The following is a 27,315-nucleotide window of genomic DNA, read 5'->3' as shown; positions in this document are numbered from 1 at the left end:
TCCTTGTGGGATTCACACTCACCCTCCCACTCTTCACAAATCAAATCTAGAGGTCCCCAAACCCTATGCCCATACAGCAACTCAAAAGGGTGAAAAACCTTTGGATTCCGGGGGCACCTCTCTGTAAGCAAACAACAGATGGGGCAAATATTTGTCTCCCTCCCTCTTAAACTGGTCTTCAAATGACTCTAGCATGGTCTTGAGTGTCGAATTTAACCTCTCAACCAGAACATTAGTCTGGGGATGGTAGGAGGTGGTGTTTAGTTGCTTCACCCACAGTGCCTCCACAGACAAGCTAGTAGGTCTGACATGAAACTGGTACCTCCGTCAGTCAGCATTTATTGTGGGAAACCTACAAAGCATTTGCCACCTTTTCTGCCTCAATGGAGGATAGGGCCGCTGCTTTAGGGTATCTGGTAGCATAATCTACTACCACTAGGATACACTTTTTCCCTGTGGAACCTGGGGTACACAGAGTCCTCACAATATCCATAGCTACCCTCTGAAATGGCTCCTCAATCACAGGCAAAGGCATCAAAGAAACTTTCCCCTTGTCTCCTGCCTTGCCTACTTTTTGGCACTACTCACAGGTCCTGCAGTACCCTGTTACATCTCTAGAAATCTGAGGCCAGTAAAAGTTCTGCATAATGTGTCTCTTGGTATGCTTTATGCCCATATGACCTGCAAAGGAAATATCATGAGCTGTGGCTAGAAGTGCCAGATGGTAGGCTCTGGGCACTACCAACTGCTGTATTCTCTCCCCCTCTAGCCCTCCCCCTCAGAGGTCCACTCTCTATACAGTAACCCTTTGTCCCAGTATACAGATTCTCCTCTCCCTTGAAAATCAGGTGCCTCACTAATTACCTCTCTCAGGCCTTGTAATGTAGGGTCTGAGAGCTGAGCCTGTCAAAGCTCTCTCTTAGTAACCCTTCCCAGATCATCTTCCACAGGAAGTCTGGAATCCTCTGACAGTGGTGCCTCACTGTCAGCTTGGGTACTACTACTCACCTCTGTCCTTGCAGTCACTATATCCAAGAGAACATTAGTACCCACAAGCAGCTGTGGCTCACCTTCAGTCTCACTGCTACAGGGTAGCCCCCCCCCCCCGAAGTAACCACCTCATCAGTCCTGGCTGCAAGTGTGTGGTTTGTCTAGGTCCCCCCAGACTACCAGACCCAAATGCTCATCTCCAAGCCTGACTGCATGTGACTGCATGCAGAAGGTAATGCATTATCAAAATCATTCCTTATCAGGACCTCTGCAGGGATATCATCAAACACATCTACTTGCTGGCTTCCTTTTCCATCCTCCCAGTCAAGGTCAACCCTAACCAAAGCTATTTGGAATGGGGTCCCTCCTGAAGCTCTGACCGGAGTAGACTGGCCAAGCAAGCAGTGCACCTCTTTAACCATTGCAGGCTTCATGATGGTTAGGTCAGAGGGTGTCTTCTCTCTTAGCAGTGGCCTCTTTCTCATCCACTAAGATAGGATATAACCAAGGTAGTTTGGTACCCTTGCTGCCTCGAGACAACTTATTGCTGGCATTCTGTCATTCCCACTTACTGGCTTCTCCCACCTTTTGTTACCCATCTTGCCTCAGTGGACATCTATATGCTTCATAGTTGCATTTAAAACATTTAACCCTTGGTCCTGTATGTGTACCTGGACTAGTGGCTTTTCCTGCTACTGGCGGACTCTGGGCAGTGTGGGCTGCCCACTATGAGTTCCCTTAGACCCATGAGCAGCACTGGGCATCCCCTTCCTGAGCAGTGATGTCCTGCTTGCTAGGTATAGGTCTCTATTTTTCCCAAACTCATCTGCCGTGTTACATTCACTATCCACTAACCAGATTCTCATGTCCTCAGGCAAAGTCCTAAGGGCTTGTTTCCTCATCAAAACGTCTGCCAGCCCTCCAAAAGTGGTGACCTGACATCCACTCACCCACCTATGAAAATAAGTGTTCAGTTCACCTATATATTCACACACGCTTTGATCTGCCTTGAGTCTATGCTCACAAAACTTTTTCCTACAAGCTTCAGGTGTTAACTTAAAACATTCTAACAAACAATTTTTGACTGCATTATAATTAAGCAATTAGTATCAGACAATTTAGAAATAGTAGTTACAGGTTTACCATGGAGTAAGGGGGTCAGGAACCGTACACAGAGTCCTTGGTCAAGATTATACTGTTTACATATCCTTTCAAGCATATGAATGAAACTGTCAAAATTCTCCCCCTCTGTAAACTTTGGAAGAAATTTACTGACCTTTGTTGCTTCTGTGGTTCGATTACTCCCCTCCTCATTACCTCCATGACCCTGGCGAAGAGTCAGCATCTCCTATTTATGTTGCCTATGCCTCTCATTCTCTTCAGCCTCCAGATATCTCAGTCTCTGCTGCTTCTAATTCCATTTGTTTCTCCTACTGCAGTCTCTCTGCTGATTCTATTTCCAAACATTTGGCCTCCAATTCAAGTCTCCAACTCCAGACAGATTTTTAAGTCCTCTGTGGAAAGGCTAAACTGTCCATTTTCTGAGAGTTGTACATCTCCAAGGCCAGCCTGGTTGTCCTCCTGATTGCTGGTCTATGATGCAGCTGTGCCCAAGGCTGCAATCATTTCTGCTTTAGTCACGTTAACATGCATCAGTCCTTTAGCCTGGCACATCCCAGCCAACTGACTCCTTGTCAGCTTGCCATACTCCTCTGCTAACATGCTTGACTGCTCTCCCTGATTAACTAAGCTACATAAAAAAATAGTTCTAACACAGTTGTAGCACAAGCATCTTACATAAAGCATGTTGGCATTCACAAATGGCATATAACCACAAAATTCCAGATAGCTGGGGCTGGCAATATCTCATTCTGTTACATTTCTATACAAATCATATTAATATTCATAAATAACAGACTTATTTACAAAATTTCAGATAGCTGGGCTGGCAGTATCTTCTTCTGTCACACTTTTATATGAATCACATTAATATTCTCAAATTACATATACTTATTTACAAAATTCCAGCTAGCTGGGCTGGCAGTATTTCCCTTTGTCGCACAAGTAATAAAAAGGGTGTACAAGATAGACTGCATGCATGCACCAACAATGCACAGTGCACAGAAACAATAGTTATAAAAAATAAAACCCCTTTTTTGATGGTCAAGAAGTGCATTACATGGATAAGGGACTTCAAAACGAATGTAAGGATGGAACAAATTAAAAGGAATGTGAATACATATTTAAGACTGGTGGGCTGCAGATAGGCAACAAGAGATACAGACAGTTGTGAAAGTAAGTGAGTGAAACTCAGGGAACAAGAATGAAAATGAAAACAGAAAAAAAATAAGGATGGAAAACTATCTGTTAAACTCGGATGAGATATTCCAGAAAAAAAAAGACGAATTTTAAGACCACCATAAAGAAATGTGTGTGTCATAAGAAATGGGGAGACTGGTGGATAGCTTGGAATGATAAATACAAAGCAGTTTACACAGAATGTGAAAAAAATGATAAGAAAAGGAAAAAAAATTAAATATAAAACATAAAGAAGCATCATTACTTATTGTGATGAGAAAGCAAGTATAGGTATGCAGTGGAGATGGAGATGTGCAGGGCAAACTAGGTAAACTTTTTATATAGAAAAACATAGCACTGAAAAGGAGAAAAGGAAAGAACTCTTACTTTAAATAGAAAGGTAAAGAAAAAAAAGTCCCTGATAGTTTAATAAATGAAAAGGAGAAGGTAAAAAGGCAGGAAGATATTATTAGAATAGTTCAGGATAATGTGGAAAAGTTACAAAATGTAGCATGTCAATGGAATGAATGGTAAAGGAAGTGGTGGAAGGACATGAGGAAAGACCAGAAAAGAAAGCACAGTTGTGTACACTTACCATAAATGTAGATGTTCGAGTGTATTCACTGTTGCAGTCATTACATTTGGGTAATCCTACTGGCAGGTTGCCCTCAGTCAGCCTGAATTCCAAAGTCCTGGGTCCTGCGTCGGCTGCTGTCACCCCTTCCCTGACGTCAGGTTGTCAGGGGTATAAAAGATGTGGCAGACGTCATTTTCTTTAGTTTTTCTTGCCCTAGATGTCAGGTGCCCCCTAAAAGGGTAGCCAAAATTTATATATATATATATACACACACACACACACACACATAAAAATACATGCACCAATGTAAACTTTACCTTCATCTACTAGCAAATACACCACATAGGTTGCATAAATAAAGAAGGAAAGATAGGTTCCATCAGACAAAAGGGGGATGGCGGGTGGGTAACCTGGACTGCAACAGTGAATACACTCGAACATCTAAATTTATGGTAAGTGTACACAACTGTACTATGTTCTTCGCATTTCACTGTTGCAGTCAATACATTTGGGTAGAGTCCCAAAGCTAAGGTTGGGAGGCTGGAGCTAAACAACATTAGGAGTGGCTATGAGGCCCTGCAGAACTGCAGTGGCAAAGCCTGCCCTGGATTTAGAGTAGAGTGGGAGATGATAGTGCTTTGTAAAGGTGTGCACTGAACTCCAAGTAGCAGCCTCTAAAATGTCCTTGTGTTGGTATTCCTCTGAGAAAAGCTGCTGAAGTGGCTGCAGCTCTGGTTGAATGTGGCCTAATGCCCTTAAGCAGTGGCTTGCCATGGTGTAAGTAGAAGAAACGAATGCAGTGGCCTATCCACTTTGAAATAGTCTGCTTTGAGATGGCCTTTTCTTGTGATCCTGCAGCTTATGCCACTAGTAATTACTCTTTCTGAAAACTTTGGTTCTATCCAAGTAGAATCTAAGCTGTCTGTGCATGTCCAATGAATGCAGAATTCTCTCCCCTTTGTTCTGTGGATTTGGATAAAAGGTTGGCAGATGAATAGTTTGGTTAAGAGCCACACTGGACACCACCTCAGGCATAAATGTTGGATTTGTGTTCAGAGAGACCCTGTCTGGATAAAAAATGATAAAAGGTTCCACAGCCATGAGTGCTTGTAGCTCTGAAACTCGCCTTGCAGAAGTTATTGCTAGGACCAGAGCTGTTTTCCAAGATAAAAACTTTATATCAGCAGTAGCCGCTGGCTCAAAAGGAGGCAGGGTGAGTTTTTCCAAGACATAGTTGAGGTCCCATGCAGGCATTGGTGATCTTCTTGGAGGCCTTAAATTTTTGGCTCCACTGAGGTACTGTTTTAATAAGGGATGAGAAAAGATTGGTGGTTCTGTATTGTAATGAGCCGAGATGGCAGAGGCGTGAATTTTAATAGATGAAAAAGATAGGCCTTTGTCCAGCATCTCAGTTAAGTATTGCAAAATCTGAGGAATATTTGGCACAGCTGTATCAGTTCCTTGTGCCTGGTTCCAAGCACAGAATCTCTTCCATTTTCCTGCGTAAGATTTTCTAGTACTAGGCCTTCTGGCCTCCAAAATGACCTCCATCACAGCTTTACTGAGAGGTGTGTTTTGTATGACTACATTAACCGCCATGCTGCCAGGTTTAAAGTCCTGAGTTGGCTGTGCAGGATCTGATTTTTGTGCTGGGACAGTAGAAGAGGTGTTTGAGGTAAGGTCCAAGCTGGGCATTGAGGCAAGTTCTTTAGTATTGGATACCAGTACTGGCGGGGCCAGTCTGGGGCAATTAGTATCATCTTTGGCTTCTCCTGTCTGACCTTTAGGAGTACCTTGGGGAGGAGAGGCAGTGGGGGAAAAGGCATATACTGATAGGTTTTTCCAGCTGAAAGATAGGGCGTCCACCTTCCATGCTTGTCTGTGATAAATCCTTGTGCAGAATCTTTTTAGTTGGCTGTTGTGAGGGGAGGCAAATAGATCTATGTCCGGGCATCCCCATTTCCTTATTATCATGCTGAAGACTTGTGGATTCAGCTGCCACTCGTGGGGATCCATGAGGTGTCTGCTTAGTTCATCTGCCAGAATATTTTTCCTTTCTAGCAGGAATTGTGCCTGCAGATGTACTTGGTAAGTCAATGCTGTGTCCCACAAAGTCATGGCTAGTCTGCAAAGGGGGTACGAATGTGTGCCCACCTGCTTGTTTATATACCACATGACCGTGGTGCTGTCGGTATTTATCAATAGTTGTCCTGGATGAAGTAGGTCCTTGAAGGCTGTCAGGGCATTTTGAACAGCTAGCATCTCTTTTTGATTGATATGCAGATGCATTTGGTTTGAGGCCCATGTGCTCTGAATGCATTTTCCTGCCATGTGGGCCCCCCAGGCATAATCTGATGCATCTGTTGTTAGTGTCTGCCTGGCTGGGGGTAATGTGAATGGTTGTTCCTTGTTATGGTGACAAGCCTTTGCCCACCATCAAAACTCCTGTTGCAGGCAGAGAATAAGAGTAATCATAGTTTCCAGGCTGTGGCAATGTTGAGTCCAAACACTTTTTAGGTACCATTACAGTTTCCTCATATGCAGTCTTGCATATAGAATTAGTAGGATGCAGGATGCCATGAAGCCCAAAGCCTGCAGAATTTTTCTTGCGGATAACTGGGCCTTTGTTGCCTTCATTTTGAAATAGGTAGTCAGTTGCCTTTGTTTGTCTGACGTGAGATAAGCCATCTGGGCAGTTGTATTTAAGCTTGCACCCAGGAATATTATCTCTGAGAGGGTACTAGTTTTGATTTCTTTTCATTGACTGTGTACCTTAGACACGTTAGAAGTTTTTTTCACAAATGCCAGATGCTGTAGAAGAACGTCCTTGTTCTCTGCTTGAATTAGACAGTCATCCAAGTAAGGATATATTTGTATTCCTCTTTGTCTGCAAAATGCAATTACTGGTGCCAGGCACTTTGTAAAGATCCTGGGCACAGTAGATAAACCAAAGGGCAGTGCAGAGAATTGGTAATGCATTGAGCCAGCCTTGAATCTGAGGTATCTTCTGCATATTTGTCTGATAGGGACATGCAGGTATGCCTCTTTTAGGTCCAAAGTTACAAGCCAAGCGTTCTTGCCCAGCATGTGCAGAAGCTACTGCAAAGTCAACATCTTGAATTTTGGTATATCCAGGAATGTGTTCAGAATAGATAGGTCCAGTATTGGCCTCCAGGCCCTGTCCTTTCCGAGTACTAGGAACAGTCCTGAGTAAAATCCTTGTCCCTGCTCTTGCTCTGGTACTTGTTGAATGGCCCCCATGTCCATGAGGGATGAGACTTGTTTTTGTGCCTCTGCCCGTTGATCTTTGGGCAGATCTGGCCAGCTGTTTGCCTTTGGCAGGGTATGGAAATGGAATTTGTAGCCTTGTGACACAATATTTAGAACCCACTTGTCCTGGGTTATGATGTGCCAATTTTGAGAAAAAAGTGCTAATTTTCCCCCTAAGAGTGCTGCCAGGAGATAAGTGCTTGGTGCAGGCAGGGGGAAGTCATTGGGACTGTTTCCTGTATGGCTGAGATTTGTCTTCTTCAACTTTGGAGGTAGAGGCACCCCATTGCTTTGACCTGTATGAACCTTGCGCCTAGGATCTGTCTCTAGGGCATCTGGGTCTGACCCTTTGAGGTCTGCCTGACACAGGAAAGGACCTATTCTTTGTTGACCAGTGTCTACTAAACCTAGGTGGTTGTACCTGTAAAAAATCTTTGACAGTTTGCATAGATTTAGCTTTGTCCTCCATTTTAACACCTTTTCTGCCTTAACACCAAATAAAGTATCATGCTGTAAAGGTGCATCTAATAATTTTACTTTGACATGATCAGGCAGATTTTGTTCCTTTAACCAACCATGCTTCCTAATTACAGAACCTGTAATTGCGGCTCTGTAGGAGGCTTCCATAGAATCAAAACCACATTGCAAATTATGCTTTCCAACTTGTTCAGCTGCATGCAATAAATCGTACATTTCCTTGTTTTCTGTACATTCAGAGTTTAACAACATTTGTGTTTAAGCAATGCCATGTCATGTTGCTGATATTTGAGCATATGAAACTGACAGTTTAAGGCCCTTATAGCCAAGGTAGCAGATGTGTATACCTTTTTTCCCCATCTGTCCAGTGCCCTAGAATCCCTGTCAGAAGGGGTAGGGGGTTTGCAGCGGAAGCCTGAACTCCTTTGGGACCCTGTGAAATAGTTTCTGGGTCTGCAGCAGGGTTTTTAAAAAGGAATTTATGAGAGTCAGGAACCCTGTAATATCAGTCAGGCTTAACAGGAGCTGGAGGTAAGGAGTCAGGGGTACGACTAGACTCCAAAAAGACATCATCTACAATGTCCAACACAGGTGGAATGGCTAGTTGTCTGTGTTGAGGTAGTAAAAGAAAATCCCCGAGTCTCTTTCTAGATTCTGAAAAATCTTGGCTCTTCCAGTGGAAATGCTCCCTCATGGTATGCAAGGTTTGCCCAAAAGAACAGTCCTCTGGAGGAGAAGCTGAAGGAATAGATTCTTCAGCATCAGAATACTCATAGGGAGGAAGAGAATATTCCTGATCAGTAGAGGAATCAGACAAAATAGAAACCTGATCTGAAGATTCACAGTCAGTCTCTTGCCTAGGCCTCATCAGGAAGGGGATGGGAACCCCTGATCAAGGTAATTAAGTCTTCGGCCATTTTGAGCATCTTTTTTTTTTGAGCATAGAGGCCTGTCCACGTGGCTCTTGAGTTTGTTTCTTTGCTTTAGAAGGTGCTGTAGACTTTGCCTTTGAAGCTGAAGTTGGTTTAATGTAAAGATGTTTAGGTCTGAATACACCCTCAGAAGCCGGTGCCTGCTTAGTGGCTCCAGACCCATCTGAAAGAATAGTATCCGAGGCTCCAATACCTTGAGTTTCCAGCAGCATGGATGACTCCACGTGGGAGTTGGTAGCGTGCTGCGACTCTAAAGTAGCATGCGTCAGGGGCTGCGAAAGCGCCTCACTGAGAACCGGCAAACCGGCGACTGGCTTGGTAGAAGCTTCGTCGGTTTTGGGCCTCGGTTGTCTATCTCTCCCTTTTTCTTTGTGTTTTTTTATAAACTCCGGTAGTCGGATGGCTATCCGATGACATTTTTGGATAACTGAATAGGCGGCCAAAGTAGTTTAAAGCATAATCATACCGACGCTTATTAGTGCGTTGGTTAAATCTAGCACAAAAACCGACAACCAGGCACATTGTGATCAGGGCCTAGGCAAGGAATACAGTAAGAATGAAAAGCCTTATGAGGTATTTGCTTACCACAAGAAATACAATTATTAACTTTTTCTGACATCGGTCTGGAGCAAGAAAAAAGTTTCCCCAATGGGGTACTTAGCTTTATTGAAGACTTCGGATCTGAAACTCGAACACGAAAATCTCAGGAGTCGGCCAACCATCACTTGCGAACCCTCTTCTGCTTCAGGCACCGCGCAGCAAGAAAGACTAAAGAAAATGGCGTCAGACGCATCTTTTATACCCTTGGCGACCTTACGTCAGGGAAGGGGCGACAGCAGCCAACGCAGGACACAGCAATTTGGAATTCAGGCCGAATGAGGGCAACCTGCCAGCAGGATTACCCAAATATAATGATTGCAACGGTGAAACACGAAGAACATCTGGACATGGCATTAATAATGGTTAAGGAGGACGTGATAGTTTTAGGTATGGAATACATGTGAATATGAGAGGATGAAGATGGCATTCTTGACTTTATTTAATAAATTGTATAATAAAGGAATAGAAGACAGAACAGTCTTGCAGACAGTTATAAAGCATATATGGAAAAGAGCGGACAGTGAGAAAAATGAATAACTGGAGACAAATAGCTCTGTGTCATACATGACAAAATGCAGACTAAGATGTTACTGATGACAATACACTGGTATTAAGGATGACTATATGAAGTGAAAGGGAGGGAGTGTATGAACTTATTAATAAGCGAAATAGCAAGCTCAACATGTAAGCATAAGCAAGAAAGAGAAGTTGATAGGTTGCAACACTGTAAAGTCGTTGATAATGTGAATTAAAATTTTATGAATTTTAACAAAATTATGGTTTTAGTAAAAAGTGTACAAATGTATAGCTTTGAATCTGCTGATAAATGGTTGGTTTGGTCAACAGGTAAAGCTAGAAAAAGGAATTGTGCAGATCAAAAGTTCTTAACCAGCGGGTTAATTTTGTCAAACTACTGTTGTGAGTAATTGAAGTATATGAAAAAATTAACATCCAGTGTTACTAGATTCCGCCCTATAGCTTTTTGCATTTTATCATCTGTATTGTCTTTAAAGCAGGCCCTTAATTCATCATGTCAAAAGTAATTTAACAGAAGGATAAACCACTAACCATGACCCAGATAATACAGGTTTGACTGACAGTTTAAGTAGTAAAGAACCTCACCAGCTGTGAGACGGGTATGATAAGGCAGAAGCCTTATGCCTCTTCTAAGGAGGAGGAGGACAGAAGTGGGTCTCCCAGTCTCACACCTTTAGCCATGTCAACTCAAGTTAAAGAAGGGGGAAAAGGGGGGTGCCTTCCATGACCTGGCACTCCTCATTCTTCTAAGAAACTAGTCAAGCTTGTTAGTTCCATTCTATTCCTCTGAGTTGAGGAGCGCAAAAAAACTGCTGCGGTTTAAGGCACACACGGAGCTCTAAAGCTCTTTAGTTCTGACTGCAAATACATTCATTTGAATGGCAGTAATGCTTGAAAACCAATCAGATTCGCATCACATCTGCTGGTTGTACCTCTTAACACTTCACACCAACAGAGGTTGCCCTCTTCTCTTCACTCTAGCTATGCCTCCAAAGGGGCATACTAGTATGATGTCTTTTATGCTCTTGCTCTTCTTACTGGTTTGTAGGGATGTGCATAGTCTGATAGCTGAGAGGCCCCAGCTAGTGATGGGTTATGCCTGCAGTACACCCCAACACAGATTGTCTGGAACAGTACACCAACAGGGAGGTGTTGGAAAGTTGAATTCAGTGGTGAGTGAGCCAGCAGCAAGTTTGCAAAACTTAAGATAACCTTCAGCAAACTTAACTAACTAACCAAATAAATACTAAAGAGCATGTTCTGTAAAATAATCTTTTGGAGATTCATCTGCATTTTCTAGGTGATAGCTAATGACTTAAGAATCTCAGGCACTACATGTAAAGAAAGCGGTGTACACTTTTCACCTTTCAAACAATCCAAATCATTCTACTGAAAGCGCCATTTTAAGTGAGTTTGTACAACAAAAAAAAAAAGAGAGAGAGAGAGAGACAGCTTTCTATGGGTGTCCAAAACTCTGCCATGAGGCGGCATAGCAGTAATGGAATTGCAACAGTCGTGTTTTAACCAAATATTCCAAAGTCATCTTTTCAGATTCTGTCAGGATAAACGGATAAACTTATCAATAAAATACATTTTATCATGACAGTCAAGTTTTTTTCCAAAACATCCAGTCCAATTCATGTTTAAATACACTAATTATAAAATTAAAGCCTCTAGGTGGTGATAAATGTACTTCTATTGTGTAACTAAACTACAATAGCCAAAAACACAAATTCTTAAAGAAAGTATAGCGAAATGTTACAGACTCCCCAACATGGTTATGCACTGAGGAAATAGAACAGCATAGAAATGGCATGCAAAGGGAGGGACCATTAAGCTTTGACTTGTTTATATGTAACAACATACAGACAACTTTGCAGGGAAGAAAACAGACTGAAATGTGACAAACGTGTTCAGAGTGATACAAAAAATGACAAAGGTCATAATGTAGAACTTACCTGCACTCCAGCAATTTTTTTTCCCCCAAAAATTCAGTTCCGAAAGATAAAATGCAAGGCTTCAGTTAAGCACACACTGAATTAGGTGGGCTTAAGAGTGTGCAACAAAGGAAGGGGTGGTTGATGGGGTTAAAGCCAAAAAAAACCATAAGGAAGTTCTATACAGTTACCTATAAACACTGGTCCTAATCGAGTGCACAACTGAAAAGAAGGGCGTTTTAGCTGCCATCAAGACTCAAGTGAATTATAACCAATCATTTTGCATCAGTACGGTTAGTTTTAAGGTACCTGTAGGGTTTTGTACTTTGAATGCTGTTTAGTTTGGGTGGGGAGGCATTAATTAGGCAGTGTCCTCCAGACACATTGCATGATTTTGTATTAGGTTTCATTAACAATCTGTACCAGTTGTTTCTATGCAGGTGTCCAGGAAATGGAGTACTTGACTGGTTTTGTCTGTAAGCTTTTTTTTTTGAATTTTTTTTTATTTGTTCACTGGGTTACAATAGGTTATGCACTCAATTAAATGACATAGACTTATCAAGATACCTTTTAATAACTGGTCCTGAAATCAAAGACTGGTTTATTCCCTCTCTAAAACAAACACAGACCTATCTGGCACGATAAAAAGTAGAGATGTGTAATGGTTCAGTACTAACAACTCAGAAGTAACACACCAGAGGAAAACAAATCCAACACAGCAACAGAAATAGATGGGTGAAACTTAGCACTACAAAGAAGAAGCAAAGCATAATTACCAGCACGGCCACAGGGTGGGTGAAACTTAGTACTACAAAGAAGTAAAACTTATTACTAGCTGCACCAAAAAAAACATTAGGCAGGACAAAGGAAACAAACAGAGCACAATGTTAGAATATAAAAGGAGGGGAACAGACAACAAATACAAAAGAAAAAGCAAGCAATTTCCACTTCAAATTGTAATGAAGCTTTTTCTGGAGCTATACTTTCTTTAAGAATTTGTGTTTTTGGCTATTGTAGTTTAGTTACACAATAGAAGTACATTTATAATGAACCAGAAGGGCAGCTTCTGCTATGACAGACAATATGCCAATATTACTCACTAGAAGTAAGAAAGCTACTGTAACCATCATACTTAAGCAATTCTACCTGTCGGGCAGAGAACAAGTTTAATATCAAAGTTACACAATGTACAAGCACAAGAAAGTACAAACACAACTCTAAAATATGTGATGCTGCATAAACTTAAATGATGTTCTACCTTGCATCTTGCCAGGTGATGGACAAAAGGCCAAGTGTGCAAGTAAAATCCAAGCACCATGCCAAGAGAAGTTTGTATACAGCAAAGGAACACATCTGAATATAGAAAAACTGTACAATAGGAAGACTAAGGTAGGAATACTTTAGGGAAAAGTTTTTAACATGCTCTGGACATCTCACATATAGTACAGGTTGATCAGCAGTGATCTTGTGCTAAAGAAGAACATGTTCAGTGCTAAATATGAAGCCTTGAAATGTGCATAAGCAGCATAAATAATTCATAGCGACATATGCTGTATACTACATGCTTCAAGGGCAACGTAGATAAAGTTAACCCTTATTGTTTTTAATTACACACCAGAAAACTACCTGCACTACTGAGAATAACCTTATAAAAGATTTTAATATATTAAAATTAAAATATTTTAATACTACAAAAGAGACCTCTCTACATAGTCATTATTTGTTTGTTCTAGGGAGACACAATTTGTTTTAAAAGTAATAATCATTACACTTTAAGACGTACAGGCCACTGTTCTACAAAACATGTTCTGCGCTCTCAGTACAAGGAGCTGTCAGCTCCACATGACAGGTAAGAAAGACCTATTTATTTATAGTCTGACTACTGAAACAGCTAAAAGCAGAAATTAACAGAATGGAAACACTAAGGAGGAGAACAGTTCTTTGCATAAAGGATTGTGAAAATTCAACAGTATGTTGGCTAAAACAATGCCTGCAAGCATCTAGTACATACACAGATACAAATATATATTGAAGAAAGCAACACCCTTCTATAATGACAAATCCGGGATGCAAAAATCCGGGATGCAAAACAAGGATGTATCAGGAAGGAGGGCTACTAATCTGGGAGAAAATTACAGTTGTGTCAACTTACTATAAATCTAGATGTTTAAGCGCTTTCACTGTTGCAGTAATGACCTTATGAGTATTTCTTGCTGTTGTAGCCCTTGGGCAGCCTGAGTACTAGAGATTTAACTCTCTCCTCCTGGCCTGGTCGGCACCCTGCACTTTATGTCAAGACGTCTAGGTGTATGGGTTCTTGGCCAATGTCACATTACAGGTCTTTCTTGCTCCCAGAAAAGGAGAAGCCCTCCCCAAGAGAAGCTGCAAGCCCAGAGCACAAGACACCAGAAAGTTCCCATTGTGCAGGGGGAGGAACTGACAAAGAGAAGGAGTGAGTGAGAGAGAGGAAGGAGCTGCCCATACCAACCTCTCTCTCGCTCCTTCTCTTGAAGTCATTTCCTCCAACCGTGCAGGGGGGAGGAACTGACTTAAAGAGAAGGAGTGAGAGAGAGGAAGAAGCTGCCCACACCAACCTGAAGCATTAGAGAGGGGATGGAGGGAAGGTAGTAGAGAAGATGCATTGCATCAGTGAAGACACCCGAAGATCTACATTTATGGCAAGTTAACGCTACTGTACTATAATCATTTTGTTTCACTGTTGCGTTATGACTATATGTGAGGACTCCCAAAGCTGAGAAGGTGGGATGCTGGAAGAAAAAAGGACATTTTAAGGAGGGACTAGAATGCCCAGCAAGACTGCAGAAGCAACTCCAGCCCTCAATTTGGAGGAAATGGGAGGGTTTAGTATTTGATAAAAGTATTAACAGAGGACCATATGTAGCAGCCTCTTAAATTTACCTGGCGGGAACCCTTCTAAGAAAGGCAATGGTGATAACAGTAATTCTGACGGAATGAAATTTGATACGAGGTAGAATTTGCTTTCCATAATGCTTGGAACAAAAGGCAATACAGTTTGAAAACCACTTAGAAATATTTTATTTATCAATAGTATTCCCATCTTGTTACTAGCATAAGCTACAAATAGTTGGTTGGGCTTTCTATTTATCTGGTCCTGTCCAGATAGTATCAGAGTTGCCTGTGAACATCCAGCGAATGAAGGCTTCCCCTATTCTGATGATAAAGGAAGAATGCAGAGAGATGAATGGACCAATTAAGGGTAAATTGAGAAACCATTTTAGACATAAAAGAGGGGTTAGTCCTGGAAGAAATGCTGTCCTGGTGAAAAATGAGGAAGGGCTCAGTGCACGAGTGCTTGGAGTTCAGAAACCTGACCAGCTGATGTAATAGCCACTACAAAGCCCATTTTTCAGGACAGAAACTGAATGTCACCTGTAGCAGCAGGCTCGAAAGAGTAATAGCAAGTTTTCCTAGCACAAAACTGAGATCCCAAGGAGGACAGAGGACTCTTGTGGGAGGCCTCAGGTGAATAACTCCCTTAAACTGCTTACAGCAATGCTTTTCCAACTTTAAAAGTGCACTACACAATCATCTTCTCTCCAAATGGTTATGTAACTGTTGTATTACTCATACTTGACATCACATAACCCTACCTATAGAATCCTGCAACTGACCATTTCCACATCTCCCCTTCCTTCTCTTCCTACTTCCTTACTTCATTCTTCCCTCTTTCCAACTGACTATTCCTCTTCCCACTTCCTTACTTCCCTCTTTCCTCTCTCATTACTGTCATTATTTTCTTTTCCTCTTCTCTCTCCTACTACTTCTCTCTTTCGCTCCCCACCTTTTGCATTCATGAAGTAACATCCTCCACGCCCTTCTTAAAATGTCATATTCTTATATGTTTCTGTGAGGCTGTTCAGTTTAATGCCAAAGTCATACTTTTCTAGGCACTCAATACACTCTATCCTGAAATATTTTGTGTTGTCACTATGTTTGGCATCCTATTATTATCTCTATATACCAGGACTTTGGTTTTACCTTTTTGTATATCTGGTCTATGTCACATTTTATAATTCCTATGAAAACATTTGAATTTTGTATACATTTTTGTTCTTTCTTGCAATTTTATGTAATCCCTTATTTTCTTCTATTGGAGCTTTTCTCTCCAGGCCTCCACTGAAAATGGGCTATCCTGGCCCAGTGGACTTTCCCGGTAAACAAATGAAAATAAATAAAAAAAATGAATTAATTAAGGATTTGCTTCATAAGTGACCGAGAGAAAAGAGGAGGCACAGGTAGGCAGGCAGACATGGCAGAAGATATAAATTTAACAGATGAGTAGGAAAGGCCAGATATTAATAAGTGAGAAAGGCCAGATATTAATAAGCACATGGTCGATGCCTGCTGATGTTGGGGAGATATTCTGTTGCTTGCACCAAACAGAAAACCTTTTCCAGTTTCAAACATATGATTTACTGGTACTAGGTTTTCTGTTTTCTTTTGCAATATCCATTACATCCTTGTCCAGTGAGAGGTCCTGAGAAGCAGTTAGTGGATTAGCCATGCTGTGAGTCTCAAGGTGCTAAGGCTGGGATGTATGATGGAACCCCTATTTTGTGTTAGGAGATCCACAATCCACCTGTTGAGAAGGCAGTCACTGTTTTTCAGTGCTCAGGCTGTGTAGGAGAGGGAAACAATGTTGTTTCAGTCAAAAAATTGAAATTTTGATCACACTTGGCCCTTCCTCCCTGATTTTCAGTTATACCCTAAAGATGACAGGTATGGGAGGAGACCCAAAGAAACAGACCTGTCCATGGAAAGAAGGAATCCATCCTCCATGCTTTGGAAATTCAGCCATTGTGCAAAATTTTGTAGCTGGTAGTTTTGGTCTGTAGCAAAAAGGTCTATTTCTAGTTGTGCCCAAAGTAAAGCAGAGGAGTCTGAATACACTCTTATGCAGGGACCAATTGTGAGGGTTCACTTCTGCTCCGCTGAGATAATCCGCAATACAGTTGTTTTTTCCCAGGCAGATATTGGGCTAGGAAATGAAGACCCAGGTCCTATGCTGTGTTCCATAAGGACATGACTAGGCAGCGCAGTAGGCAAGAATGTGTGCCACCCTGCTTGTTTATGTACCATATCACTGTGTTGTTGTCTGTCAGTAGAGTCCAATTTCCTATACATTTGTGTGTTTTTTCTGAAACTTTTGTTCCCATCTTCCTTGAGCTTGGGGCCACTGAAGTCTGCTTCTCAAGTTTAAATGATATTTTACCTTGTATCTGTGGTCAGAATCTGATTTGGGAGAGGAATGCTGATGTTATGATTTCAAGCAGACAACCACCATTGAAATTTCCTTTTTAGAAAGGGGGTGGGTGGAATTTCTTGGTTGAGGGATTTATTGTGCTGATTCCAAACATTTTTCAAGTACCACTGAATTTTCCTCATGTGAAGACTGGCTAGCAGAATCATTCAGATATACGAGGCCATGTATCCCAGAAGTCTGAGAACCTCCTGTGCTGGAATAGAATTTAGGTGAAGAAGAGACTGGAAGTAGTTGTTTAGGAAAGAGATATTTTCCTGTGTAAGGAAAGTTTTTTGCAGGTCTGTATCCAGTAGCACCACTGGAAAGATTAGTTTCTAGACTGGGGGAGACTGGACTTTTTTAGGTTCAGGGTGTAGCCTAGAGAGAGGAAATGGTTACAGCTTGTTGTTGAAGAGAGAGAGAGAGAGAGAGAAGCTCTTCCACTGTATCACTTTGGATTAAGCAGTCATCTAGGTAAGGGTAGATCTGAATACCCTCGGTCCTGCAATGTGCTATTACTGAAGCCAGGCATCTGGTAAATACAGTGGATATAGTAGAAAAGGCAAAAAGCACAGCAGAGATTTGGTAATGACTATTACCTGCTTTGAAACATTGCTGATTTCTGTGAGATCCTGCAGTTGGGATATGAAGGTAAGCACCTTTTGGATCTGTCACCAATGTATGCTTTTGGAGCAAGTATAGGTAGGAGCTTTTGCAAGGTTAGCATTCTGAAATCTGGGACCAGAAGAAATCAGACAGACCTAAAATAGGCCTCCACATTCTCTCTTTTCTTGGAACAAGAAAAGAAAAGAAATCTTGAATAATATCCCTTTCACTTCTCCTGAGAGTGTACCTTTCTCTATGGAGTTTTGCTGCAAAAGTAGACCTACTTGGTTCAGGACTTTTTAGTTCATTTGGAGGAACGGTAGAAATGCCATCAGGCTTTGGAAGGGAAAGGAAAGATGGTCTTAGTCTGTTTTGATGTTGCTTAGCATCTGTTTGTCTTTAGTAATCTTGACACGTTAACTGAGAAAGACAGCTAACCTTCCTCCCAGCTCTGAAGGAACAGTGGGGTTAGGAGACAGGAAAGAGGGGATGGTTGGTATGGGACTTGTGGAACAATACATATGATGTGGACTAGCTGAGTCATGAGGCTGGGGTCCACTAGGCGTTCATGTAGATTCTGATTGCTATTTTTTATGTTACCTCAGTGGTCTATCCCTTCTGAGGTTTTTCCCTCTTTGTCTTTGTTGTCAGGGATGAGAAGCCCATGACTTAGGACAGCTTTAACTTAACCTAAGCAGTTGAAGCTGAAGAAAGTCCCTGACAGCTATGTATGTATATATATATATATATATATATATATATATATATATATATATATATATATATATATATATATATATACATACATACATACACACACACACACAACAACCGCCACTCTGGATACAAAATACACCCTGAAGCAGCTTTCCCTGTTTGATGCTTCTAGAGCTTCATAGCCACAATACAAATAATGCTTTACAACTTAGGAAACACAGCTGTGGATATCTAATGGTTCTTGGGAGAGAGCTTTGTCTTGCATCCCCCTCCAGTTTATCTTTCATATGGTCTAGCAGTGCTGTCTGGTACTTAACTATATGAAACTGACAAGTGAAAACTCTAATAGTCAGGGAGGCAGAAGCATAAACTTTTTCACCAACATGATCCAGGGTTTTCCCCTCGTTACCATTAGGCAATGGATTATTGCAAGTGCTGCCTTTAGTGCACCTAGGATCTTGAGAAACCACTTCAGCATCAGCAGCAGGATTCCTAAGACAGTGTTTGTGGAAAACCAGGACCCTGAAGAACTGGTTTAGCTTCCTAGGAGCAGGCGATCTGGAGTTGGGCTGCAGGGAAGTGTCTGAAATATAATCCACAACTTCCAATACTGGAGGAATGGACAAAGGTTTATGCTAAGGGAGCATAAGAAATTTTCTGACCTTTGTTTTAAGACTGTGGGTAATCCCGAGCTTTCGAATGGAAATAATCATTTCAAGGAGTGTTTCACAAATGTGAGTGGTGAAGCTTAAGCTAAAAAAATCCTCAGAGTCAGAATCAGCATGAGCCCATAGACAACAGGTCTACATTGGCCATATCATCCTCATCTGATTCTTAAGAATTGGAGGATTCCAGGGGAGGGGGGAGGATCCCTCTTTCTTTTCCCAAAAAAAGATTGTGTAGGGGCAGTCAAGAGGTCTAGTACTACTATGCTGCCTGGAAGCAACAATGTGGAGTAAATCCTCCAACAGACTAATAGACTCTGCTAATAGGCCTTTGTGGGTTGGCAGCCTGAAGGCCTGTGCTGTAGCATGGAAGAATCCTTCTAGGTCTGTCCTTAGGCTTGGTCCTGGGAGTGGTAGAGATATTGGGAGCAGGCAATGGATGGGAAGTCATCGCCTGTGCACAGTCAACTGATAACCCCTTGGAGTTTCTAGGGATTCTGCCCTCCCTATCTGAAAGCCAAACACGGAAGTCAGAAGCCACGACTAGCAAAGTGTTCTTGGACCAACCACCATCTCTAGTCTTTTTGACATGTAGTGAAATTATTGAAAGGAAAATAAGCAAGTTAAGAAGGGACTTACAGGAATATGAAAATAATACTCATTACCCTAAGCCGCCTTTCAAGAGGAATGATGTTTACCAGCATCATGGTGACCCACCTCTTGTATACAATGAAGATGATGGTAAAGGAAGAGAATTTTTTGATTATGATGCTGAATTTCCCCCTTTAATGAGAGATTCTTACAATCCTTATAGCAAAAAGGAAAGATACCAAAATTTTCAAAAAAGAGGGGGGAGAAGGGGGAGGGGGAGGTATTAGATTTAATACACCCAACCCCTGCTAAAGAACAACATCACAATGTTATTCAGGTTGATGGTACTACGCACACTTTGGGAAATTTTACTATTTACAATTTTAGTAGCATTACTCCTACTGAAACACATTTCCAGTTGTTAAGTAAAGGTTTCAAATTTATTCCAACAGTAAAGGGAGAATTAGTTAGTACCATCATAGATGTTAAGCTTTTTCTCAGGAAAGTAAATTTTGGTATATTGTTTGCCTCTATGAACTCGAGTAACAAGAGTGATTTACCTCCTCAGGACCCAGCTCTGGTCCGTAGAAGTATATACAACCCACCCTTGCATCCGCAAGTAAAAAATTTTGAAAATATGTTAGAAAATGAAATCAGACAAACGTACGAAGAAAATGAAATGGAATTTAACCTCTCTAAGCAAGAAAAAGAAACTTTGTACGAATTAAAAAACAACAATGATCTGAGAGTAATGAAACCGGACAAGGGTGGGGGTATAGTCTTTATGGACAATATTATTTATGAAGGAAAAATGAATTTTATATCAAATGATACGAAAAAATACACCCTAGTTTCACTAAATGAAATTTATTTAGCGTATTACAAAATTGACAACTTATTAAATAGCTACCTATATGAAGGATCTATTGATAGAAAAACTTTTGAATACTTACATGTGGTAAAGCCAAGAATACCAACAATATTTGGAATACCTAAGGTCCACAAAAATTTGGAAGATCCCCCGTTGAGACCTATTGTCTCAGCGTTAGGGTCCAAGACACTTCCAATGGCGAAGTATGTGGACCACAAGGTAAAACACATAAGTATGGAGAATATATATACTCTGAGAGACTCATGGGATTTTTTAAGATGTATTGGTCCGGAATTGTATAATGAAGATTTATTATTCATTACAATTGATGTTGTGGACTTATTTACATGTATTCCACATAATGAGGGTCTTACTATGTTTGAAGAAATGGTTTACAAAGACATCAAGTTAACACAGGCTGAAAAATGTACCATTACTGGATTAGTTGATCTGGTAATGAGATACAATTTTTTTACCTTCCAAGGCGAATATTATCAACAAATACAAGGTACAGCAATGGGCGCAGCATGTGGGCCCATTTATGCTGATATTGTCCTTACGAGATGGGAGGAAGATTATATAATCAATTCTAGTTATAAGGACTGTTGGACGTTGTATCGTCGTTTTTTAGACGACATAGTCATTTTTTGGATAGCAGGAATCGAAAGATTCAATGAATTTTTTGAGTATATAAATAATTCTACGAATTTCTTAAAATTTACTTATTCCTTTTCGAGGGACAAACTGCAATATTTAGATGTAGAAATTTACAAGAAAGGAAGTGATTTTGAAACTAAAATTTACAGGAAGAAAACATTCTGTAATTCCTTTCTTCACTTCACTAGTGCACACCCCTCACACTGTAAAAAGAATATTGTTAAAGGACAGTTTGTGAGGGGTAGTAGGATGACAAGCGCTAGTGAAGATTTTCTTATTGAATGCAATTTTTTAAGTAAAATGTTTGAGGAAAGAGGCTATCCAAATGACTTTATAACAAAATTGAGAATTGAGGTGGAATTGGGGAGACATCATAAATTTCAGCCAATAAAGGGACAAAGGATTAACAACAACATCATAGAAAATGAGACCATGAGTATTGTCAACGAATCAAGATATGAGCAGGCCTTAATTATGGAATACAATGTTTCAAATATCAAGATTAGTGAACTATTCAGAAATGAATGGGCTAGATTTCTAGCCCTATCAGATATAAATGGCATGAATAGTTTGAGTCCAAAGATTGTATATAGAAATGCCAGGACTATAAAGAATATATTAGAATCCCAACCCAGGTGGAATACAAAAAATGAGGGAATGGAGGGTCAGAAGAGGAAAGGTAGCTATAAGTGCGGCCATTGTAATCAATGTGATTACATGTCTAATGTCGATGAAATTATTATCCCTAGTAGGAACAACAGAATTATAAGAAGTAAAAGTTTTTATAGTTGTGAGACAAAAGGTGTAGTTTATATAAGCATTTGTAAGAAATGCAATTCCTTCTATATAGGAAAAACAGAGCGGGTCCTGAGGAGGAGAATATACGAACATTGTTATGAGATTTCTAAGGCGAAAGATACTAACGCCTTGTATAGACATACAAAAGAGTGCAAAGAGGCAAACTTTGAATTTTTTGTTATTGAACAGGTAGAAAAGGATGTAAGGGGCGGTTTATGGGAGGAAAGACTGGCCTATAGAGAACTATGGTGGCAAATATTTCTTAATGCCACTAAAAAACCTGGTTTAAACGATAGTGTATCTATAGTTCCAGTTCTTAAATTAAAAGCAGCAGATATTTAAAATAAAAAATAAAAAGCAATATTTTTTGAAGCTTGTAATTCATAGAATGGCCAATAGATGGTGGTATTTATTCACAAAAGATATAGTATTAAATTTTGATACGTATTGTACTAAATACTAAAGTCTCTTTACATGTACTCATGAATTTATTATCTTGCACTGTTCAGATTTTAATGAAATTGTTTTTATGTATAAATAAAGTTCATTTTTTAAACACATTTATTTAATGGAAAGTACAGATATTAAGGTGTTTTTTTAAAATGGGTCATTTTCAATTTAATATTTATGAGAAACACTTGTTGATTGGTTGCTTTAGGATGCATTGTGATTCATTGGGCAAATTTTGAAAAGTTTTTTTATTTAATGCTCTAATTAACTTTGATTGGCTTTATCTGATGAAGTCATTGTGAGGAAAGACGAAAACGCAATTTTCCTGTTAAGAGCGTTAATTTTGTTGCTTGGATTATATTTTGTTCCAACTTTTGAGTTATTAAACTGTGGAATTGTGCAATACTTCTGGTGTTCCTGCCTTCGATTCGTTTTTGTGGATTTATCTGGCAGTCAAGAGGTCTAGTACTACTATGCTGCCTGGAAGCAACAATGTGGAGTAAATCCTCCAACAGACTAATAGACTCTGCTAATAGGCCTTTGTGGGTTGGCAGCCTGAAGGCCTGTGCTGTAGCATGGAAGAATCCTTCTAGGTCTGTCCTTAGGCTTGGTCCTGGGAGTGGTAGAGATATTGGGAGCAGGCAATGGATGGGAAGTCATCGCCAGTGCACAGTCAACTGATAACCCCTTGGAGTTTCTAGGGATTCTGCCCTCCCTATCTGAAAGCCAAACACGGAAGTCAGAAGCCACGACTAGCAAAGTGTTCTTGGACCATCCACCATCTCTAGTCTTTTTGACATGTGTGGATGCAGAGGAGTCAAGGAGGTATGCTTGACTCTGAAGGGCGCTCAGCAGCAGCCTCTGACACTTCCTCTGTTAGCAGAAGAGACTGCAGAAGTTTCTTTTCTCTCTTCAACAATTACAAATCTGGAAAGACTGGCTGAAGAAATTGTGTTGTCCACCACCTTATGAAGTTTCAGACACTTCTCCCTATGTTTTTGAGAGAGCTCAAGAGAAGGACCAGTAGATACCATAACATGTGAGAATTTCTGATGCCCTTTTTCTTTCTCCAAATACTGAGCAAGGAACTCAGCCCTATGATGAATTGTGTGCTTATTGAAACTGACACAATGGGGACAACTAAGAACACTGTGCTCTGGGTATAAGCCAGAAAGTTCAGACGTACAATCTGTTTTCCACAATCAAAGACAGATATTAGTTCTACAAATCAACCAAGCAAAATAAAAAGAGAAAAGGAAGTTTTCCCCACTGAATCACTCTGGTCTTCTGACTGACACAGTCTATGACAAGGATGCTTCTGGGTTAGAAGGCAAGACAGAGTTGTAAAATGGTACTGGCTGAGGACCCTTAAACCCAGCTGTCCTGACATCAGGTGCAGGGCATCCACCATGTGGAAGAAGTTAAATCTTTGGTACTCAGGCCAGTAAAGGGCTACCACAGCAAGGAAAGCCTATGTGACTATTAGTTCAACAGTGAAACACAATCAACATTAACTAGTTTCATGTACACATTTTAAGATACACGGGAGACGCACCACTTGTACCACTGTGGATTTTCTGCATTATTTGTATATTTACAGCGACTTGCAGGATTATTATGCACTACTCACTGAACAAATCAAAAAAAAAAAAAAAAAAGAATACTCTAAAACCTACTGCAAATATTTTGTAATGCCAGCTAAAAATTCTCATTTTCTAATGCAAAAATGAAGTAGGTTACATCTGCATTAATAACTTCCACTAGTCTCTCTCTCTCCGATACCACACTAATTCAATATGCTGACGATTCGACCATTACTTGTACAGCAGACACCCCCTCCGACCTAGTCTCAAAACTCAGTTAGCCTTCTCTAACACCGAATCATGGATGCACAGTAATCACCTCACCTTAAATGCTACTAAAATAAAGTTAATGATCTTCTTCCTATCCAAAAATACCAATATAGACAAAAACTCTTTTACAGTGACTGCTCAGAATAACAGCCCCATAGAAACAGTATCACATACCAAACTGCTCGGTGTCATAATTGATGAAAATCTAAAATTTGACATCCATATGCAAACTAATCAAAAAACTCACCAAAAACTAGGTCTCCAGTATAGACACAATCATTACTTTACCCCCTCCACCAGACACACCCTTCTTCCCTCTCTTATGTACAGCGCCCCCTGTATTCACTGATCTTCAGCTAGGGTTACAGGCCAAGTTGGAAGCCTGTTGCAATAAAATCTCCATATTTGACACCAACTCCAGGAACTCATCGCATCACTGTCCCTCTCTCTCTCTCTCTCTCTCTCTCTCTCCACTCCCTGAAAGGGCTTGAACTTCCTAACTACCTAAAACTCCTTAGGCTTACTACTGCTCACAACCTCATATTCAAACCTTCTAGTTGCCCTTCTCTGCTCACCACTTTAACCCCCTACATTCCCAACCACTCTCCAAGATCAGAAAACCACAATCTTGCAAACATATATAAAGCCTCATTGACCCCCCCCCCCCGGCCACCTACTATTATCTTGCTTCCTAGCTAAACTCTGGAATTCTCTCCCTACCACCCTTTGAAATACTCAGAGCCACTCAAACTTCAAAACTCTTCTCCAATCTCACCTCCTTTCAAAGTGGCAGTGTTCCTGTACCCCTACCACATAAGCTCTTTAACACCATCTCCCATGCACTATACACCTCAGTCATCTATGTGTGCTCTGTTAGCCTATACCTCATAAACTTTCCCCCAACCCACTCCCTTTCTCCACTATATACCACCTTTTACCTCTCCCACCTCACCTTCTTCTCTCTGTCTTCTCCTTGTATTTCTAACTTCCAAAAAAAAAAGTTTTTTTTTTTTATCTGTACATAAATGTTTTATTTGCATGTTTTTTTCATCTGAAATGCTTGTACTTTTAATATGTTTAGACTACATGTATCTCACTTTTGTAAATCATTACCTAGGATTATTTATTTATTTTACATTTGTTGACCGGGCTAGTCCAACTGGATACATGTCCATTTTCAGTAGAGGCCCGGGGAGAAAAGCTCCACTAACAGTTACTAGACATACAGATACAATATGTTTTTAAGGCAAGGCAATACAAGTTATTTAGATGATAGGTAAACATCAATAAATCAAACAAAAGTTTACAAGACAAATGGAGAAATAATATAAACAAGAGGTATAGACAAATACATACTATTCAATAGAGAGTATGTTAGGAAAGGACAAACTACTATAGTACCTTCTATGATACTCTATCTAGTACACAACTTTGTTACCTGATAACAAAATACATTCAGAGGTTAGCAGGAAGGTGTGCATAGCAAACGCAGTAGTGAGATAAGCTTAGACAAAGTGTGAAGGATGAAGTGATTAATCTGGGTTAGTGCATGGACATAGCCAGTTATTTTTAAGGTATTCTTTGAGTTGCTTCTTGAATAGTGGTGTAGAGGACAGATATGGGAGTTATTTTGGGAGAAGGTTCCAAGTTTTCCCTATGGAGTTGGAAAACAGAAAGTCCCCAGCTTTATTATGGGACGTATGTATAGATACTTGCAATTTCTTTGCTGAGTGTAGGGTAGACAGATTTATGTAGGGGGTAACCAGGCTAGTATGTATAGGTGTGTTACTAGGATGGTGGAGGATCTTTTGTGTGATAGTAAGCTGGTAAAAGAGAAGTTGATTATGGAGTTCCACCCAACCCAGTTGTTTTAGATTATGACAATGGTGGGTTCTAAATGAGGAATTTGTGGCAAATCTGGCAATGTTGCTGTATGAGTCTGTAAGTTTGTTGAAGTTACTTTTGGAAAGATTGGTATAAATTGGAGAGGCATAGAGGAGGGTAGAGATAAGATGGGTGTGGGCAATAGTAGTTCTAGCTGTAGGAGTAAGGAAGGATTTAATCCTATAAAGTGAGCCTAGTTTTCTGTTCACTGATTTTATTGTATTGTTTTTGTGTGTGTCAAAGGTGAGGTTATTATCAATTGTTACTCCTAAGAGTTTGCTACTTGGGTCAGGAGATATAGCAGTACCATTACTGGATAACACTGTGAAGTCCATTCTTGTGGACTTTTTGGGTTCAGGAGTAGGCAGTGCTGTAGGAATCAGTCTTCCACAATGTTCAGTACCTTTTGGGTGAGGGATTGGAGTTCAGTTAAGGAAGTAGAGGAGCATATTAAAGTTGAATCATCTGCATATTGTATACAGGTAGCTTGAGGAATAGTCAAGTTGAGATCATTAATGAAAATTGAGAATAGGAGGGGGCCCAAAAATAGAGCCATGAGGGACACCTAGGGAGACAGGTAGATTTGTGGAAAGTGTGTTATCCCATAGCACAGCTTATTGACGGTTCTCCCGGTAGGAACAGAACCATTTTAGTGCTAGTGAATCAAGAGAGAGATTTAAGTAGATTAATAAGAAGCTGACGGTTAACCATATCAAAAGCTTTTGAGAGGTCAATGAAACGTGCAGAAGATAGAGTGTTATTACGATTTTTGTTGATGCAGTCAGAAAAGGATAAAAGGGCAGAGGTGGTACTATGGAATGGCCTAAATCCATGCTGACAGGTAGCTAGTAAGTTATTTTGGAGAAGGTGGTTGAGTAGTTGTCGGTGGATACATTTTTTTATTATTTTTTCTAAGGGAGAGAATAAAGCAATTGGTCGAAAGTTGGAAAGGTCAGTGGAGTTCCCACCCTTATGTAAAGGGATGATATGGGAGACTTTCCGGACAGATGGGATAGTTCCTTCAGAAATTGTTCTATTTATTAGGATAATAAATGGGATAGACTACAACTTTGGCTGCTTTTTGCAAGTATTCGGCTGGTAGGAGGTCTGCTGAAGGGGTGCATGTTTTTTAGAATTTAGGATTAGAAAAGCTATGACTTTTTTTTTAACAAATTGTATATTATCTCTGTATTTTTTCACCGTTCTACTACTTTATTTACTTTTGTATAACTATTGTAAAATTGTCTATATCCTGTGGAGCTTTTCTCCCCAGGCCTCCACTGAAAATGGGCTCTTCCAGGCCCAGTAGACTATCCCGGTC

General features: G+C 40.4%; 1 protein-coding gene across 2 annotated transcripts in view; it reads right to left on the bottom strand.

Moving 5' to 3' along the window:
- CORO1B (coronin 1B) overlaps positions 1 to 27,315 on the bottom strand; it is a 626,540-nt gene that overhangs the window by 85,801 nt on the left and 513,424 nt on the right. The gene's annotated exons all lie outside the window — the stretch shown is intronic.

The sequence above is a fragment of the Protopterus annectens genome, chromosome 9.part0 (assembly GCF_019279795.1).
Source record: "Protopterus annectens isolate FY-2018-M chromosome 9.part0, PAN1.0, whole genome shotgun sequence".
NCBI classification, from domain to species: Eukaryota; Metazoa; Chordata; order Ceratodontiformes; family Protopteridae; genus Protopterus; species Protopterus annectens.
Note: the sequence above shows the minus strand (reverse complement) of the source record. Positions and strands in the feature narration are given on the sequence as shown.